Raw genomic sequence first — 6690 nt, 5'->3', positions numbered from 1 at the left:
CACTTGGTAGGAAGTCCCTTTCTCTTCATGATTCCATAATGTCAACTATCTTCACATCATCCAGTCACTTTGTTATAAAAGTTATACAGTAGTAGTTGTACATGGAATAAAGATTACTCTCATTTAATAGCAATAAGGGATATCAGGACACTCTATATGCCGCGTACATATCATAACCCTTTATCTGTTCATTTGACTCAACATTTAATTCAAACCAAGTCTTTACCAGTCTGCTCCAGAGTATTTGTTAAAGGTAGACTCTACATATATAAACTGTATGGCATCAACTGAGTACTGTGTAGCTTGTTTATCAGTAAACAGCTCAATAATCTTTGCATATTTGAATATCCAAATACAGGAACTATTATGGATGTGACTTTAAGCCTATTATGTAAATTTGGAAAACCAATCACAAGACCTACAAATAAGTCTTCTCTGTTATTGTCTTTAAAGAAGACATTTTGCAAGTTAAAGACAAAGAAAGGATAACAATAGAGAGAAAAAAAATCTATGCCCTACAAAATTGTGAAGTCACATGCTCCTCACCAACGTTGGATTCCATTGAAATATTGTACATATTGCATAATGCATAAACTATCACATGTCCCAAAACACATTATAGTGCCAAATCTCTACTGGGAAGAAATGCTTGTATCTTATCATAGGACAAAAGTAATACTTATTTAGTGAGATAGATTTGTGTTATCCATTGTACAGACTTACTTTTTTTTTCATTGCTGCAGATATTATAGCTGTGATTACATGCACTATATGATAAGCACATACTGAACTTGTAACAATACAAATTACTTGTATTGTAATACTATTCTGTTTTGACATTGCAAAGAACATATATTTCTGCAAAGGTACATAATGCCAGTGTTCCTCTGCTCTGTTTAATGGAATTTGATGAACCTGATTCACTTTGTGATGGTCCTTTTAATGCCATCTAATAATCTTTATATACTTTACACAAATCCAAATTTGTTTTCTTCACAGATACACACAAAGTCAGATACAACACTAGGAGAGTATATTATCAAATGAACTTACATTTACAAAGATCTCCTTGAAACTGTCCTACTATTATCTTTCTAAAGATGTAAGCCTGGAATTAACGCAAAAATTTGGAGAGCGAAAGGTAAAAATGACATCTCTTCTGTATTTCAAATCTGCTAGCATTCGCTTTCTCATATCAAATTATTGCAAAAGTAACATCTAGTGTCCCTTTACATGTATGTCACTTGATTTAATGTAAATGGTAAAATTTTCCCCCGGTATGGTCTGCCTTGATACAAATCAAGAAAAAATGTGACACAGGTACATGTGTATGCATCTAACAAGACAGAAATGCAAATATCACAGAACAGCAAATGCACGTTTGGTAATGTAAAACTGAGCTGCAAAACGCAGAAGTGCAAGCAGCCTCTGGACATAAAGCAGCCAAATAGATTCTAATTGCCTGTGATTGAAGCTTGTGATCCACCTTTCTATCTTATCATCATTACACACACACATCCCTTTCTCTTCAGTCTTTCCATATAGATATATATGATTGCAAGTTTTCACACAGGATATATGCTTACATACAACACTACTGGAGGAAGTGCAACAAGTACTTTGGGCATTCATGTCTTCACACAGCGCATTCAGCTGTATGAATTACACGTAAATGTGCACACACATTTGATTTTCAACAGAAATGAAATAAATCACATGACGATGGAAGAAGTTCCATTATGGATCTGACACTCACACTACACAATTCACAGCTGAAACAACTTGGAATTGTTGTCACTTTATTCTGGCACCTAAATGTTACTGAATTTCCTCAGCTATCCTTTTACCGCTAATTACAACATAAACACCAAAATATGAGCTGTTAAACTGGCTATCTTATGACTTCCAATATATATATATATATATATATACACTTGGTGATTCTGATGTACCTGATGTCAACCGAGTGAACTTGTTGCAATACTTCTATATATATATATATATATATCACTCTTCCTTACAGCCAGAGTTATGAAAAGCATCATTGAGACACTTATGTTTCTTTTGAGTATTAATATTTGAATGAAATAATTAAAGGACACACATAGAAACAGGCCATGTTGGTAAACAAATGGAACAAGAAAGCACTCAAAAACTGACACACAATTATTCCATTTCAAAGTGGAAAAATGAAACACACCACCAGACAGAGACACAAAATGTGTTACAGTGATGTACTTGCAACCCAATTCACCACATACATTATGATGTTGTATCATGCAATTTTACTGCTCAACCTTTATTGAGCATACTATGATTTACACCAAGCTCTGAATTCTCAAAATTGGAGGATAGTACAGGAAATGTTATTCCTGTCTGGGTTTATTACTGTAAAGTAATTTTTGCACAATCTTACAGGTATAACATACTCCATTCCGTCCTATTGAAATTACATAGACATCTTTACAGTGTCATAAGTGTCACTCCATGTTATGACAAAACAAATTATATGAATTATACAACAATTAATCAAATACATCTTTTCATCAGTCTCCAGCAAACAAAATGTTTTGTTGCCTTCTGACTTCATAGAATAGATTACACTGTACTTATGCCATTTTGAAGAACAAAGACAAATTAGTCAATGACACCATCATGCCAATCAGTAATTCAATTTTGATTGTATACATTATTTCACAATATCAACATAATATGTAGGAAATTTAAAATTCCATGGAGGGTGTATTGATGACAGTGCATTTTCACAAGTCTAGTATTGGTGGTACATGCTGTCCTGTTTGTTATGAATGCACATGAGCCAAACACAATGAAGAGCAATTAAATAGAAATGATGGCAAATTGCTCTGCAGATCACTGAGTTTGTGGCACCCTGATTTGCATTGCACTTTCTCATCCTAAACTGTATTTTGACAAAGGTTCTGTCATGGCTCAAACCGATTCGTCTCAACCAATGAAACATGTAGGAAGTATACTGACAATTGACACAAGTACGCTGTTTTACCAGCAAAAATTATAATGTACCATTAAAAATCCCCAAGATACATTGTATGAGTATGATGATAAAGCATATCTTGTGGGTTTGTAGCAAAATCCTCTTTTCTCACATATTTTGTATGCAATGGATCATTGGGATCAGTGCCACTTGTGACAGCAGTGTCAGATGTTAATATAAAAGAATCCATGTGATGATGTGGTTGCCTTCATTTGTGCTTTCTATAACACACTCAAGCATATAAAACATCATATTCTACATACACAGAGACAAAGGAAATAGCTGCCTTGAATGGTCACAACATCCATACATGTAGACAATAACAAATAAAAAAACCCCGCACAATTGGTGCTTTAAGTTGAATTCGTTTTAAAAAAAAAAATCACAAAGGTTCCATTTTTTAGCTCATAGGGAAATTATGCAGTATAGTGTGTTATCAAGCAAATTCAAAACAAGGTTTGAATGACTTTAATATAAAACAGAATTTGACCTTTGACTATGCGCTCCAGGAAGGAGGCAACATACCCCACCGGTTACAGCTAGCCAACTTTGGAGTAGATAGACAAGCATCACAAGCATGGAAGTTTGACTGCTGGATGCAGGGAGTACTAGCCATCACACACAGACAGCATCTCCTGCTGTCAACAGTTATCATGTGGAGAAGAACTGATTCGCTGATTCTCAGCATGACACAAGTTTATCTCAGATAAGTGAAATATCATACTCAAATATGAGCTTTTCTGTTCATACTATAGAAACATTTTCATCTTGATAGTCACTTCTTTCTGAATGCTGCATCAGGTATACATTCTGCAAATATGAAAGAGAGGAAAATTGCAACTGTATGGTAATATGCAGCTGCACTGAATCATGTCAACAACCCTGATCCTGCAAATATATACAGTACTAAACTTTTTGAGGAAAACATATGCACACTTAAAATAAAACAAACAAACAAATAAACTTCGATATTGGTACAAGAACACAGCAAATATTTGCAAACAAAAACATAAATTAAAGAATTTAGAAAACTGCATAATGTATTGTATGTAAAAATCATTGAAAATTATTTTAGCCAATATCAAATATCACTTTCTGTATCATATACATTCTTTTTAAACAAAGCATATATTACACAAACATCCACAGAACAAAAAGTACAACACTAAAAAAGATTGACAAAAGTTTTAGGATAGCTCTTTTCATCACATGACAATTGTGATTTTGACAAATTGCGCTCATAATGGGGTTTTCCATAATCAGTAACTTCAATACATACATGGAACAGTTGCATTTTAGTCCCATGAATTAACTCACTTTCTAATGAATAAGCTCCAATCACTGCTTTGAAGATGTGTGCTGTATAGTATATTAAACATAGACTTACCATCCCTATCATACTTAAATCACAGAGTGAGGAAGGTTACTTTCTACATTAACATGCAACTGGCAGTTCAGGTGACTTTGTTTCATAATTTAATGCACACTTATTTTGCCCTTTTACCAAAATGGGACTTCTCTTGACCAAAAATGTGTTGGTATGGGAGTTACATGAATACAGATTGTGCATCTTCCTCTGAGCAAACAGCAACACAGTTATCTGAGTTGAGCCTATAAAGCAATGAAGAAATGTTTCCCGATGTCTTTTTCTGTTTTCATAATACATTGAGATGCTCCATACAATAATAAAAGAAGATTTCTATATGAAACAAAACCAGCTATTCCTCTATCAATTCCCTACGTAATGCATATGGCATGTATCAAACTTTTTAGACAACCACACCAAGTAGTGAACTTCTCTGCCATATCATAGAGATATTCTCTCAAAGCAAAGAAAGTTATAGTACGGTATCTGAATATAAAGCGCTACACATAACAGGTGCTGCATAAAACTATTACCCTATAGGTACAGCAGAAGATATTTGAATACACAAAAATCCCTTTTCCAATTATATAGTTTCTATTAGTAATAAGCCTTTGGACTATCTCTATCATGTGTATGTACATGCATCATGACTTTAAATAGATGACTGTACACCATATAAAATGTACCAAAGTACTGCTAGGACTTTGCCAAGGACTCATAAATTTGGCAGACAAGGTCTATATATGACACAAAGAGATGTTGCTTACTAGGACAATTAACAATGGGCTGTGGATGGAGCTCTAGCTCTAGAACTTGCTACACACGTGTCACTCGATTGTTTTCACTATATCTGCCCTTACACTATATCAATGATCATGAGCACATGCATTTTCCCTGTTCTGATGACTGCTGAATGAGTATTTTAGCTTCAGTACTGCCTACAGTGTATCAGTGATACTATTTTAGCTTTAAGCATTGACCTTTTCATCTTTGGGAACATGTATCTTTGCAATCTTTTTTATAATCCTATTTCTGCAGGCATCACAGCCATGATGCTGCAGACAAGGCTACCACGGTTACATAAGTAGCAGAGAATGATGCCCAGAGCATATTTCCTCCAGACTACCAATTGGACATGGATGCTTGAGGCTCTGAAGACACACTTGATGAAGGCAGCATCATCTGCACAAAGATGTACCTCAACTGCCATCAACAGTGCTACAAATTTTCAAGACTTCCATCTTCTTTCCTACAGTTACTTTGAAATGTACACAGAATGGACCAGTAAAAGGGACATCTATGGAGTTATCATCCCACATTTCCATGATGACCTACATAAATGCACATGTACTGAGATGATAGTCAATACACATACACAGGGTATGTCCATCAATATGCGTAGACCTACATTACTTCCCCCAACACCAACTGGAACCTCTCTTGCATGCTATCCTTCTTCTACATGTACCTTGATGCTAATCTGCTCCATTCCCTATTAATGGACATGCTTGAAGGTAAATCATTTTATCAAATGCAGAATTTGCATAATAAACCATGCTCTACAGGCCAATCAGGGTTGACACTCAATTGCGTTTGAATGTCACAGTCACCACTTTCACATTTAGGGAGTTAATATTACACAATACAAACATTCACACTATTTGGACAATAACAATAACCAGTGTGATTATATGATATAGCTGTACAAGTCATTTGTATCCATAGGTTGATGTGCACTACAGGATGTACTTTGGGACACTTCGACTCCCAACAGTCATAAGATAAAACTAGAGCAAATTTTGTCAAACAATATTTCTTGACATGCCAGTTAAGTTGTTTTGTTTACATCGTATGTAAATGGCTCTAGTTTTATCTTATGACTGTTGGGAGTCGAAGTGTCCCAAAGTACATCCTGTAGTGCACATCGACCTATGGATACAAATGACTTGTACAGCTATATCATATAATCACACTGGTTATTGTTATTGTCCAAATAGTGTGAATGTTTGTATTGTTTCAAACCAAAATCCCTAACATTTGAATGTCATGCCCAAAAGTGCCTGTCTTGAGATCATTTTTCTTGTTCATATAATGCTCAGATTTTTTTTTTTTCCAACAGGCTACATGAACATATTGCTTGATTAAAATTAATATGTGACCACAAACCTGCTATTAATACCAATAATACTGATGAAGGAAAAGCAAAACTACAAATTGTGCATACTTTTCACTTTTCACTTGAGCCTTGTTTTGATATACTTGAAATCTAGTGCAAATGGATCAATGGATCTAATCAAAACTTTCCTGTCAT

Source organism: Diadema antillarum, unplaced genomic scaffold, assembly GCF_040938485.1.
Source record: "Diadema antillarum isolate AM-2024a unplaced genomic scaffold, OU_Dant_1.0 seq00000442_RagTag, whole genome shotgun sequence".
NCBI lineage: Eukaryota > Metazoa > Echinodermata > Echinoidea > Diadematoida > Diadematidae > Diadema > Diadema antillarum.
Note: the sequence above shows the minus strand (reverse complement) of the source record.